Source organism: Monodelphis domestica, chromosome 6, assembly GCF_027887165.1.
Source record: "Monodelphis domestica isolate mMonDom1 chromosome 6, mMonDom1.pri, whole genome shotgun sequence".
Classification (NCBI taxonomy): domain Eukaryota; kingdom Metazoa; phylum Chordata; class Mammalia; order Didelphimorphia; family Didelphidae; genus Monodelphis; species Monodelphis domestica.
In genome coordinates this window covers 136764416-136779557 of record NC_077232.1, presented here as the reverse complement: position 1 = coordinate 136779557, position 15142 = coordinate 136764416, and the positions used below count along the sequence as shown (strand labels likewise).

Sequence of the window (15142 nt, the reverse complement as noted above, 5' to 3'; positions counted from 1 at the left end):
CTCTGCCCCAAGGAGCATACAATCTAATGGGAGAGACAACAAGCAAACAATTATGTACAAGCAAGAAATCATTAACAAAGGGGAAATAATAGAGTTAGAAAATAGAATTAAGAGGGGTTAGGAAAGCCTTCTTGTAGAAGGTTTTAATTGGGACTTTAAATAAGCTAGGGACGTCACTAGTTGAAGCTGAGAAGTGAGAGTATTTCCAAACATGATTGAAAAAAATGTCTAGAGACGAGACAAAATATCTTCTTTGTGGAACAGCCAGAATGTCCAATGAAACTAGAGACTGGAATTAAGGTAAGGTATTAAAAGACTAGAAAGGCAGGGGAGGGTAAGGTTGTAAAGAGCCAGTGAAGTTTATTAAGTGTGAGGGAGGCATGATCATACCTGAGGTTTAAGAAAATCTCTCTAATGGTTGAATGGATGATGAATTAGATTGGGGAGAGATTGAGGGAGGCATAACCACCAGCAGACTATTGGCATAGTACAAATTGAAGTGATGATGGCCTGTACTAGAGTGGTGGCAGTGTCAGAGGAGAGAAGGACATGTACACAAAGAGATTTTACAAAAGTAGAATTCATGGGCCTTGGCAATTGTTTGGATATGGGCAGTGAGAGGTAGTAAGGCATTCAGAAGGAGTCCTAGTTTGTGAATCTGAGGGATGGGAGGATGGTATTGCTCTCTATAGTCATAAGTAAGGAAGAAGGCAGAGGGATTCGGGGGAAAGATAATGATAATTGGTTTGGGACACAAGTGAGCTTGAGATACCTTTTGGACATCTCCTCTGAGATTATCTGAAATGTAGTTGGAAAAGCAAGATTGGAAGTTAGCAGAGAGGCTGGGGAAGGAAAAATAGATTTGAGAATCATTAGCATGGAGATGGTAATTAAATCCATGGGAGTAGATGAAATCATCAGGTGAAATGACATAGAAGAAGAAAAGGGATAGGTAGGTAGGGCAATTGATAGAACACTGGTTTGGAATCAGGAAGACTCATCTTCATGAGTTCAAATCTGGCTTTAGACACTAAGTGTCTGACTGTGGGAAAGTAATTTAATCCCGTTTGCCTTAGTTCCTCATCTGTAAAATGACCTGTAGAAGAAAATAGCAAATCACTCTATTATATTTGCCAACAAAATGCCAAATGGGGTCACAAAGAGTCATATATGACTAAGACATTTCAACAACAAGAGAAGAAAAGTGGATCCAGAAAGGAAAAAAAAAAAACAAACCTTTGAGGGACATCAGTGGTCAGAGGGCTTGATCTGGAAGGATATCCAGCAAAGCAGATAAGAGGAGGAATGGGATGATCATACAGATAGGAAGAGAGCCAGGAGAGGGTTATATCCCAAAAACTTAGAGAGTAACAAGAAAGAGAGAGTGATCAACAATAGTGAGGTTAAAGAGAATGAGGATTGAGAAAAGGCTATTGGATTTGGCACCTAAGATATCATTAGTATCTTTGGAGAGAAGAGTTTCAGAGAAATAACAAAAGTGAAAGCTAGATTATAAGAGGTTAAAAAAGTGAGAGGAAAAAGTAGAGGCATCTATTGTAGACAGTGTTTTTAAGGAGTTTAGCTATCAATGGTAGAAGAGAAATAGGAGGATAATTAGCAGGGATGGAAGGATCAAGGACAGGGGAAACATGTACATGTTTGTAGCAATAGGAAATGAGCCAGTAAACAGGAAGAGATTGAGAGTAAGTTAAAAAGTGGAAATGGCATAGGAGGCCATCTTTTGGAAGAGATGGGATGGAATGGGATAGCTTGAACAAATAGAGAGGTTAGCCATTGTAAGGCCACTTCATCATGTGAAACAGGAATGAATGATGAGAAAGCAGAAGGCACCTGAGTAATACATAAGAGGGAGTTCACAGAGAATGGCCTTCTACTCCGCCACCCACCCCACCCAGCCCCCAGTAAATTTTGAGATAAGGTTCTCAGCTAAGAGAGTGGTGGTAGAGGGAGTTATGGGAGGATTGAGGAGGAATGAAATTATTTGAAAGAGCCAAAGTAGAGAATGGGATAGAGTTGATAAATTGGATATAGTAGAAATACTTAGTAACCTATTGAGATTGTGTAACATAAATTTGTAGCAGATCTCGTAAGTACGCTTACATGATTTTCTCCACCTTTGTTCAGCAGTACAGGTTTGGGAGTCAAGGTGACAAATGGTGGGCGTGACATAAAGCTGAGATTTGACTAGGCATAATTGGTGATATAAGGGGGCTGGGTATTCAAGAGAGAAGGAAAATGTGGAGTTGAATTGGTTCACCAAGAGGTCAAGATAGGGACTGGCTAGTACAAGAAAGATGGCCTGGGAGAGAATTAAGAGGTCAAGCAATTGGAAGTTACAGTGTGGAAAAAAAGTAGGGTTTTATAAGACAGGTAGGGGAAACCAATAGATTATGCTCAGATTGGGGGATTTCAGAATTCTTGTATGTAGAAGTGATACATTTGTGAGTGATCAAGAGTATTACTATCATTTGTGTGTGGTTGAAGTGGGGTGAAAGAGTGGCTTACAGAGGGGAGTAGGTTTTTAAAATTATTCAATTATTTAGATTTTTTCCCCCATGGTTACATGATTTGTATTCTCCTCCCCTCTTCCCTTCCTTCTCCTGGAGCTCACGAGCAAATCCACTGGGTTATACATGTATTATTGCTCAGAACCTATTTCCGTATTATTCATATTTGTAACAGAATAATTTTTTAAAACCAAAATCCTCAATCACATACCCATCGAACCATGAGATCAATCATAAGTTTTTCAACTGCATTTCTACTCTCACAGTTCTTTCTCTGAATGTGGATAGCATTCTTTCTCACAAGTCTGAGGTGAGTAGGTTAAGGAATAGTAGTTTTAGTATTTGGTGGAGACTCAATGTGTATATTGAAGTTCCTTAGTATGAGGGCAAGAGTGGAAGAAGAGAGAAAAACTGGGAGCAAAGTATCAAACTCATTAAGAAAGGAAGACCTGTGGGCCTGTAGACAGCTACCAGGATTTTAATTAGGTGGCAGATATGAAAAACTTGGATCTCAAATGAAAAGATGTGATTCAGTGATGAGGAAGGAGAACCTGGCCTGGCAGTGGGAGGCAAGAAATGAACAGTGAGTGAAGGGTAAGGAGTAAAATTCAAGCCAATTATGGAAAGGGTGACCAAAGAGGCTGTTACAGGGAGGAAATCATGTTTCAAGGGGAGTAGGAGATATTTAAGATGAAGGGAAGAAGTAAAAAGAGTAAAGAAAAGATTCCTGCAGAAGATGTGACTTCAGTTGGGCAGGGTGGTCAGTAAATGGAGTTTGAGGAGGGAGAGCATTTCAGAGACAAGGGACAGGCAGAGAAAATGTCCAAAGGGGAGCAATGGTAACTGATGACAGCAAAGAGACTAGCTACTGTCACTGGATTGGAGTATATGGCAGGGAGGAAGGTTTGAGAAGATTGGAAAGGTAGGAAGTGACTAAGTAATTAAGGGCTCTGAATGCCAGAGGATTTTGTATTTGATCCTGGAGGCAATAGGAAGCCACTGGAGTTTATTAAGAAGGGGGACATAGTTAGATTGGAGCTTGGGAAAATTATATTGGTAGCCAAACAGAGGCTAGTTTAGAGTGCAGAGAGTCTCATAAGAGTAGTCCATCAATAGGCTAATGCAATAATCGAGGTGGAAAGGTGATAAGGGCCAGTACCAGAGTGGTGGCAGCATCAGAAGAAAAAAAGAGGAGGGTTGTAGAGATGTTGTAAAGGTGAAATTGACAAGCTTCATCAAAAGATTGGATATAGGGAATGAGATATAAAGTGGAGAAGCCAGGATAGGATGAAATTAGAAAAAAGGCTTCATGAAGGAGATGGTGCTTAAACTGCAGTCTTGAAATTACAAAACTTTTAATATTGTGGAATCTAAAATAGATATATTTGACCTCTATAGTTTCCTTTATATACTCTATGTTATAGGCCAAATGGGACTCCTATGATATCTAAAATTGGTCACCTCCACCTCAAGTTTTCCTATAGAGCTTTGATTCAATCTCTCATGGCCCTAATCATTTTATTCTTATATTAAACTTAAACACATGCTCTGTCTCCTTTTTGCTTGCAGGGACTAAAAAAATGTTTATCTTTGTGTCCTCAAAATCTAGCACAATACCCAGTTCATAAAATGTATTTAATGTATTTTGTTGAATTGAATATTCAATATAACAAATGTTTATTCACTTAAAACTATAAACTAAAATGCAAACAGGTATATCTTTTAAAGTAAATAGCCATATTATCATTTCTGCATTCAGAAAAAAGAGCAGTATTATTGTGTATTAAAGAGAATGAATGAAAACTGAATTAGACAAGTAGCATATTTTTTTAAAATGTCATCAAACAATGCCAATGGCAATGCCTGGCAGTGGCTTAATTGTTAAACATTTATTCTTTGACAAACTATTGTTAGTAACATCTCATTATCCCCTTGCCCACAGCCTACCTCCTTCTGGTAATGCTTCTTTCTCTGCTTCCTTCTCATTATCTCCCCCAACCTTCAGCTTAACTCAAATCTTTGATAGGTCAAATACAGCAAATGAGAACTCTGAAAAAATTGAGGTATGCTCAATTTTCCTCCTTAAAACATTTTAGCATTAACATCTACTCCCTATTCCCTTCTGTCAAAGAAGAGTACATAGTCTTGTTAAAGCTCATCTTTCTATCCATGTCCCTGATACATAATATTACAGATTTAGATTTGGAAAGGACCTCAGATATCATCTAGACCAATATATTTGTTTTACAATTTGAGAAAACAGCTACTTAGAGAAGTTGAGACTTGCCTAAACATCCAGTCAGAAGAGGAATTTGAACCTTGGCCTCCTGACTCCAAAGCCAGTATTCTTTGCATTATAGCACATTCACATATAGAGCACACATATAGCACATTATAGCACATTCTTATGCCCAAAACTTAATTATAACAATTTTCTCTTTCTGTCATATATTTTCAGTCTTTCCGGTCCCATTGGGTCTTTTACATCCACTCAATGAAATCTTGATTAAGCCCCTAATAGGTGTGGAATACTGCAGGGTAAACATAAAGCTTTAAATGAGAAAGAAACTTTGTCCTATGGAAGCTTGTAATCCATCTGGCTACAACCATATATAGAACATTGTAGGTCTAAAATCAGTCCTTTGATGCTACCAATCCATTTAGTTACAGGTTTGTCTTTTCCAAGCCAAAATTCTAGAGAAAAACACTGTTTACATATGATGCTACCACTTTCTCAGTAGTCACAGTCTTTTTAACCATTTCAGTTCAGCTTCTGATCTTATTATATTCAACCAGGGCCTCCAAAGTTACTAATGATATCTTAATGGCCACATCTGACAATCTTGTCTCAGTATTCTTCCTTATTGGCCCCTCTGAAGTATTTAACACTATTGACCAACCTCTCTTTCTAGATATTCTTTCCTTTCTTCTAAGATATTACCCTCTCTTGGTTTTCTTCCTCTCTCTAACTCTTCCTTCACTATCTTCTTTGTTGGACTTTCATTTTCTGATGCAAAAAGGATATCATTCCCCCAAGATTTATTCTTGAATCTTCTTTGAAACCTATGTCCTTTCTTCCTTAGCATTCTCATTCCCTCCATCAGATGTAAAATCATACCACAGTGTTTATACAAATTTCTAATCCTCACTTCTCCTTTGAGATTCAGACACAGACACATCTTTTGTTGCTTGGAAGACATCTTTACCATAATATCTTATGAACAATTTAACAAGTTTAAACAAGCTTATCTTTCTACCTCATTGCTCCACCCCAGACTATTCTTCCTCTTGACTTTACTCTTCAATTGTGCTAGTATTTCACCCCTATTCTTCATTCTTCTTCACCTCTCATATCCACCTAGTTCTCATATTCTGTTAACTGTACCTCCACAAAATCTCTAGTATCTTTATCTATTCCCAACAACACAATTCCTTCTCTTATTTCCAGTCACCTGGACTTACACTATTCTAACAAATTTTCCTGCCTCAATTTTCTCCCCTTACATAATACACTCCTCACACAACCACCAAACTCTTCACATATTTCTTATTACTTACAGAGTAAAAGCTATTCTCTTGGCACTGAAGACCCTCCACAATCTGGCAATACCATATCTTTCTGGTCTCAGAGTATTTTCCTCTACATACTCTCTGACAGAGCCAAACTAGACTCGTCACTGCCTTATCATACACATTCTATATTGTCATACTTTCCCATGTCCTCTATTTTCTTGTTTATTGAATTCATCCTCATTCTGTAAAGCCCAGCTCAAATGACACCTTGTCCAATGATAATTTTACCCTTTACAACCTCCTCTATGAAACCATTCCTGACTTCCCTGACCGTTAGCTCATCCACTCAGCCCTCATATCTCATTTTCTAATGTGCTTATCAAGTATTATTGTCATAATGCATCTAATGGCCTCTAAACTATAAAGCCAATGAGCATAGGGACTATGTATCATATATATTTTGTACATCCCCTAGGGTCAAGCAGTATTTTTTGCATAACATCTATTCTTGGAAGTATTTTAAAAATGAAACATCTTTTGGAATATTGAAGATGAAAGCAGTTGAGACTTTATTTTGCAATCAGGTTCTGTTTAATTTTTTATCTCTTATAAAATCCTTAAAGCATTGGCTTCAGTACCTCAAAAATGTTATTTAATCAATATGGTTATATATTTCTTTTATTAATTCAGTCTCCATTGCTCCTCTATATTTTAGTAGAGAGGCTTCATGAATTATCAGGACCAAAATATTCATTCTAGGTCTAATCAACCTGATAAAGAGACTCACAACAATTAGGTGGTTTAGTCCTTAGGTGAAAGATAGGTAAAATGTCCCTCAATTATCTCATATTCAAAGCCCTTTTAGTTTGCTAGGACCTGCCTTGGTCAATAAAGGGGCAGGTTGAGGAGGAAAAAAGCTCTCTACCACCAAATATTTTTAATAAAAGTCTGGCATCCAAGATATAGAGAGATTCATCAAGAGTAAGTGGTGAAAAGTCATGAGGAAGTAGTTTGAAAGGGCTGCAGCAACTAACAACCATATAAAAGATTTCTTCAAGTCTTAATAATAGGAAAAATAGAAATTAAAACCTCAATATTTATTTCACTTAATAGTTTATTTTAGTTTCAAGATCTTTTATCACAATAATATTTTAGAATTTCTAACAAATATAGAATTTTATTTTTGAGTTTCATTTTTATTTTCTCTTCCTCATTGTTAATTTCTGACCAGCATAGGAACTGACAAAATGGAAAAAGCTAACTACCATTCTCTCATGTCAATTTTTACTTTGTATTTTTGAACTATAGTAATTTCCTCCAAACAACCCTTACTATTGAGGCCTCCTTTTCAATGAAGAAAAACATTAAAATCAAACCAACCAATATAACTGTATTCTATATTAACTATTCATACTTTCCCCCTTCAGATCTCTTTCTTGAAAGAATTATGTTTTGTAATCATTTCTCTCAGACTGAATTTAGTCATTACATATATGAGAAGCTGACCACCTTTTAGTGTTTTCTTATACTTTTTTAAAAAAACCCTTACCTTCTGTTTTAGAACCAATGTGGTTCTAAGGTAGAAGAATGGTAAGGATTAGGAAATGGGGGTCAAGTGACTTTCCCAGGGTCACACAGCTAGGAAGTGTCTGAGGTCAAATTTGAACCCAGTACCTCCCCCATCTCTCAGCCTGGCTCTCAATCTACTGAGCCACCCAGTTGCCTCCTTTCTTATATATTCTTGCAGTCATCATGTTTATTATTCTAGTTTTGCTTATTCTAATTTGTATCACTTAGTTCCATGTTTCCCTAAATCCTTCACACTTGCCATTTCTTATGATGAAGCAATAATAATTCATTACACTGATAAGATCTCAATATGGTCAGTCATTTCCCAGTTGATTTGCTCCAATATTGCTTAGTTCTTTGCTAATGCAAAAAAAGTGATTCTTTAAATAAGTATTTTTTGTCTACGGCACTTTTCCTTCTGTTTGACCTCCTTCTGCTGTATGCCTAGTAATAGGTTCACTGTGTCAAAAAGTATGAATGGTTTAGCAACTTTTTTCATATACTTCTAAATTGTTGTCCAGAAGGGTTGGAAGTAGAATCTTTGTGTTCCCTATGCTTCTCCAATGATACCCAGTGATAATATCCCAAATCTAAGTGTTGAATCTTCAGAAGGCACAACTTATTATTTCAACTGGTTCTCATATTTGGTCACTTCAAGAAGCAAAAGGTGAAGTGAATTTTTCCCATGATGTCATAGGAGTTGAGTTGGTTTTTAGTTCTACTTAAAGTCTAACTTCTTGAGCCAGAGTGCTATGCTGATAAGTTTTACATAGAGAAAAACACTTGTGTGTTTATGTTTGTATTTGTATTTCTATTACTGGTAAGCTTTCAGAACTAAGCTATTTATAATGTCTTAAATCTGTTTGTTGTATGATAGATACAAAGTCTACTTGGTACAGAGAGCCCAAAATGACATCAGTGGACACCTCTGAAAATTTACATATTACTTGTAGCTGTTCAGAGGGAATGATGTCTCTCATACCTCTAGAACAGTGGTTCTCAACCTGTGGGTCGCGACCCCTGCGGGGGTCGAACGACAAAAACACAGGGGTCTCCTAAAGCCATCGGAAAATACATATTTCTGATGGCTTTAGACGCTGAGAAATTGTGCTACTTTACAGCAAGATCTCGGAAAAAACGGGGACCCTGCTGCCCGCACATTGTACTAATGTTAGTTACCTATCAGCAGCCCTCTCCCTATGAGGGGCGATGGATTTACCCTGTTGCCTGGAGATCGGACTCAAACAGAGACCCAGAGAGAGCACCGGGGCGCTGGCTCCGGAGGGGTTAAGAATGAGTCCTAGAGTGGATAACTCCTGAAGTGAATAATGGAGCTGAGTAACCCCAGCAAAGTGAAGCCTCAGCTCAAGCTGGAGGGAGACGGCAGGAAGAAGGCAGCTTCTGTGGACCCCCTCCCCAGGCAGGACTTACCTCCCACCCCAGAGCTCAGGCTGCCTCCTGCTGGTTTAATATTTTTCAACATATAATTAAATATTGCTTTTGTGATTAATCACTATGTTTAAATTATGCTTGATTTGGAGCAATGAAAATACATAATGCATATCAGGTATTTACATTCCAAATCATAACTGTAGCAAAATTACAGTTTTGAAGTAGCCACCAAAATAATTTTTTGGTTTGGGGACACCGCAACATGAGGAACTGTATTGTGGGGTCACAGCATTAGAAAGGTTGAGAACCACTGCTCTAGAGTGTTATCTTCTAAGCATAATCAGTATTTTGTTTCTTTACATAATTTAAAACTCTACCTAAAAAATCTGTTAAAACAAAACTCTATGAGTGCAGTCCATTTGCTTCTTTTAAGGTTTTCCTTTAGTAGTCATATTTATAGTATTAGATTCACCTGCTTTATTTCTACTTTCAAATGTGCTACTTCAGAGTAGGACTAATAATATTTCTACTTTCAAATGTGCTACTTCAGAGTAGGACTAATAATAATATGTCAAATCTCATTCAGAAGGCAACAAGTCCAACCCAATAACCATAGAAGAATGTCTTCTAGAGCAACTCAAACAGCCCATCTATTGTCTACTAGAAGACTGACAGTGATGACCAATGCACAACTTCCAATCTACTTTTGGAAAGCTCTAATGGATGGGAACTCTGCCTCTGTCACTTCAGCCACTTCTCCTAGTTCTGCTTTCTTAGATGAAGTAAAATAAGTCATATCCTTTTTTCAAATTCTTGAAGAATCCCCACATGCCCTATACAATCTAGATCAATCATTCCTAGTACCTGAAACTAGTACTTATATGACATATTTTCCATGTCGTTTAACATGCTTGTCACTACCATCCAGAGCAGAGATTCTTAACATTTTTGTGTAATTGACCACTTTGACAATCTGGGGAAACCTATAGATCTCTTCTCAAAATAACATGCATAAAGACCTACAATAAAATACACAGGATTTTGAAGGCAAATAGTTATAGTGAAACAAAGTTACCAAAATATTTCTAAAAACAAGTTCATAGACCAAAGGTAAGAATCCTTGCTCTAAAGAACCAGGAGAATATTGTACACAGTAACAGCAATGTTTTAATGATGAGCAACTGTTATGAAAGACAGTTACTCTGATCAATACAATAATTTATGACAATTTCAAAGGACACAGATAGAAAAAAATATCCACTTCAAGAAAGAGACTTGAAGTGCACAGTACAGAATGAAACATCTTTTTAAAAAGCTTTATGATTTTCTTGCTTTCCTCCAAATAACATGGCTAAGGTGGAAATATATTTTGCATGATTATATATATATATATATGTATATAAATATAGGCTAATATATTTCTTGCCTTCTCAATGGATGTGGGAAGTGTTAGAAGGAGGAGGAAAATTTGGTATTGAAAATAAAATCTAATTTTAAAAATTCCAATGCTAAATTCACTACATTCTATTGATGGCCTTCCTAAAACATTCACTGAGAAACCAGAACACAAACACCTAAATGCAGCTGGAACTATATCTCTCTATGTATCAAAATTATATTAATTTTACAAATCCTCCTCAGGGTCTCATACCATAAAGATATGATACTTTGGGATTTTTCATCCAGATCTGTGATTTCATTGGCGTGGGAAACTTTTAGTAAGGAAATTCTGATTCAGTGCAGATCAGCAACAAAATTCAGCAATTCAAAGTCTTGGAGAGTTGTCTGAAGGCACTGAGAGAGTGATTAATTTTTTCAGGATCATGAAGCCAATATGGATCAAAGGTGACTTGATTCCAGGTTTTCCTGACCTTTAGGTTTAGGCCAAATCAGGCTCCCAATCCACTATTATACCATATAGCCTTTTGTCTGGCAATTAGAAATTTAAAACATCAAAGAAAAAGATGATTAGAATCTGTGTAATTAGCAAAATGTGAAAAAGCCTACAACCGATATTTAACCAAAATTTCTAATTTTATAATAAAAATATTAGTATATTTTTGCTCCCTAACCCATAAAAAACAGGGTAAATAAGTGGCTGGCTGGAAGACCTGAGTATGAATGGCCTCAGATACATACTAGCTGGGTAACCCTGGGTAAGCCATTTAATTGTTTACCTCAGTTTACTCATTTATAAAATGAACTGGAGAAGGAAATAGCAAACCATTCTAGCATCTTTGCAAAAAAAAAAAAACAACACACATACACACACACACACACACACAAAACCCATCAAATGTGATAATACATGTACAATCCAGGCTGAATTGCTTGTCAACTCTGGGAGAGGTATGAAACAAGGGAGGGAGAAAACATGAATCATATAACTTTGGAATACTTATATGTAAATTTCTTATTAAAAATAAAAGAAAGATAAAGCTAAAGAAAAAGAAAAAACCTCAAGGATACCAAGAGTCAGACATGATTGAAAAAACTGAATAACAAACTCATAAAAATTGCATGGCAAAAAAATTTAACTGCATTTATGAAGCATTTCTTCTCTTTACTTAATATTAATTCAGGGACCATACAATTCTGTTGAACAAATTGGTTGAAACCAAAGGAAATTTAAGGTCAAAGACTCTGGACAGTAGTTGTAGGCTAGATTACATCAGAATCTCTCTATTTTTAACAACAGGACACAAAATCATTCATCTAAGAGTTATAAGATAGCTTAGAGATCATCTGATCTAACACCTTAATTTTATAGCTGAGGAATTTGAAGCTTTTGGTGGCTAAATGAATTGCCCAAATGCATATAGATAGTAATCATCAGGATGTTTTCCTTTTATGTTTGCACAGAAAGATTATGATACAAATTTCAAGTGGGCTTTTCTTGAGAAACATTTTGCTATTTGATCTATTATCAACAGAAGTTGTGCTTCTGACTTTTACTGAGTAATGGTAAAGGGTTTGTAGAATCGCTTAGATTGCCGTCTGGTGTCACCTGGGAGAGCAAATGCACACATTTCTAATGCAGTTTGTTAAAGAGTTTAGGCTTGGTCTGTGGTGGTGGAAGTGTTTGTTTTCTGAGCTAACAACTCTTATTTGTTCTACCAACCTAATGAATTTTTAATAGGATTTAAAATCCATGCTTAATGTGAATATGGCCTCAGTCAAAGTATACCCATTACAATTGTCCATTTGCTAATCAAATATTTTTGCATTATAAATTGACAGATTTTTTTTGAGTTGCTCTATTAAGGTACTTGGAGGTCATCTATTCCAACTTCTTGTTTCACATAGGAAACCAAGGCCCAGAGAAACAATTACAGAAATAGCTAGCAAACTGGAACTATGCCTATGAAATTCGTTTTTTCAACAAGGGCATAGTGCAAAGGAACTATCACCTCTGTCTTTACCAAAAGTATATAGATTTTAAAAATCGTTTTGAGTGTCTTCCTCAAAATGCACTGTAGTGAATGAAGAAATATGGGGTTCCCAATCTGTCATATACCTTTAAAATAATTAGGCAGAGATTATAATAATAATACCATAATATAATAATATAAATAATTATGCACGTAAATACACATAATAATAATAGTAAACCAAGTAGGCAGATTTTTTTCCAACACACTTATAAAGTTGCATGGATTCATATTTAAATCATTTTGGTTACCCACCTCCATAGTCTCAGTTAAGATTCCGTAGCCATTTAAAACAATCGAGAAAACAGATATTCGGGTTTTTTACTTCCCAGTAATAACATTTTAGCTCTCCAGGGAACTTCATAAGTTGTCTAGTCACCCCCTGGCATTTTACAAATGGGGAAATAGAGGTAAATTGGAGAGAATGATTAAGTCCAAGGTTACTCAGTCAGTGTAGCAACGACTGTGGCAGCCTCACGACTAGTACCTGACTCTAAATGCCAGCTAAGCTGACTGCTTAGTTTTTAAGAAGTTGTGCTAAACTCCGGATTGCCGAGATTCAAGGAAGAAGTAGAAAAGGGCTTCTTTACAAAAGTCCCCTGCCGCGTTATTTTTATATTCTCCCTAGGGACTGCAAGAAAAGCATGATAAAACAAAGGAGAAACAGGAAGGTGGGGGTTGGGGGAAGCAACCAAAGGGTTTTGCTCTTACCGGTCCCAGCCTTGGTCACATTACTGCATCATGGTCCCGGTTCCCAGGGTGCAAGAAACAGCAGGCATGCGTGCAGGTGGGATTATCCTCCCATGACAGCCATTTCCCTTTCTCCGTCAATCCTCCGTAGCAGCTGCAGATCCTCAAACTCAGCTGTTCTAGCCGGCTGGCCGAGCTCCTCTCCTGGCCTCTTAATCCTCCCCTTCCTCCTCCTCACTAGAGCAAGCTGAGGCACCACAAACAGCCAATCACCCTCGAGCTACGCTTGGTCTGACGTCTCTTCCAGTTTCTCAGCTCTAGGTCTTTCTTCTTGCTCCAGTTTGACAAAAGCTACACATCTGCCTGGTGCTGGTTTGTCAGGAGCGTGGAGATGACTCATTAAACAAAAAACTACAGATCTGAATTCGTACTTAGGATTTGAGTGTTTACAATTAGGGATTGCTGGGATTCTAAATCTGTGGAATCCTGAAATAAAAGCACTTAGCAAGCAAGGGGGTCAGATAGGAATCCGACTGAAAAGTTTAAATTTGGGGTTGTGTTGTAGTTGGAAAGTAAATCTTCTCATCAGATAGGAGTTATTATTATCAAATTGAATCGTGCCATTGAGTCATATGGATCTGGAAATGGAAAGAATTATCAGAGACCACTTAGCTGAGCCCCCCTCCTTTTACCAAAGAGGAAACAAAGTCATAAGAAGGTTGTATTTGCCCAAGGACCCAAAGCAGCAAGCATCAGAGATTTGAACCCAAGTCTTCTGACTGCAGAGCTAGAGGTCTTTCCACTCTTTTGAAAGATTTTGTCTTATCTATGATTCTGTCTGTTAAGCTTCTAAAACAATTATAAAACATTTTGAGGTTTGTAGAAAGCTTTGATGGTTTCTTATAGAAGTATTGTTATTCTTGTATTACAGATGAGGAAGCTGAGACTGAATCACCCAGGGTCACACAACTAGTATATCTCTTGGTGTTGTTTAGTCATTTTTGGTCAAGCCCAATTCTCCAGGACCCCATTTGGGATTTCTTTTTTTTTTTAACCCTTACCTTCCATCTTGGATCAATACTACGTATTGGTTCTAAGGCAGAAGAGTGGTAAGGAGTAGGCAATAGGAGTTAAGTGCCCAGGGTCACACAGCAAGGAAGTGTTTGAACCCAGGCCCTTCCATCTGTAGACCTGACTCTCAATCCACTGAACCATCTAGCTGACCTCAACTTGGGGTTTTCTTAATAATGATCCTAGAATTTTGTTCTCCAGCTCCTTTTATAGATAAGGAAATCTAGGCAAATAGGATTAAATGACTTGCCCAGGGTTACACAGCTATTAAGGGTCTGAGACTGGACTGGAAATCAGAACTTGAATTCAAGTCCAGCTCTGTATCCATTCATTCAGAAAGGTCAGAAGTATGTTCCTAAGTAAGTTCCAATCACCTACAGCCCTAGATTTGGAGTTAGATGACCTAGACTTAAATCCTATTTCTGTCAATTATCTGTGTATGTTTGGGCAAGTCCCTGAACCTCTCTGGAGCTCTTACCTCATCTGTAAAATGACAGGGTTGGACTAGAATCTCTGAGGTTCCTTTGAGCTCTACAACTTCCATTCTGTAGTCTTTCCTGCCCCTCTGTTCTATCAAACCTCTTCCTAAATTTCCTTTTTTCAGAAAGGCTAATTTTAACTTAGCCTTGGGCTGCTAGGTAGTGTAGTGGAGAGAGAGTGCTAGGCCTTATCAGAAAGACTCATCTTTCTGAGTTAAATCTGGCCTCAGACACTTACCAGCTATGTGCCCCAAGGCAAGTCATTTAACCCTGTTTGCCTCAGTTTCCTCATCTTTAAAATGAGCTGGAGAAGGAAATAGCAAACCATTTCAATATCTTTGCCAAGAAAACCCCAAATGGGGTCACAAAGAGTCAGACCACTGAAAATGATTGAACAATTTAGACTTACTTGCTAGGTATAGAAAAGGGCTGTTTATTCCAAATGCCATGTGACCAAACCTTGATCAGT

At 37.3% G+C, this 15142-nt stretch overlaps 1 protein-coding gene across 1 annotated transcript in view; it reads right to left on the bottom strand.

Annotated features, from left to right (window-relative positions):
• The window catches only part of ATP10D (ATPase phospholipid transporting 10D (putative)), a 103240-nt gene extending 89779 nt beyond the window's left edge, over positions 1–13461 (bottom strand). Inside the window, exon 1 of the mRNA XM_001372310.5 lies at positions 13145–13461. The gene's annotated coding sequence lies outside the window, so the exon portion shown is untranslated. The remainder of the gene's footprint in view (positions 1–13144) is intronic.
• Positions 13462–15142: the final 1681 nt, after the last annotated feature.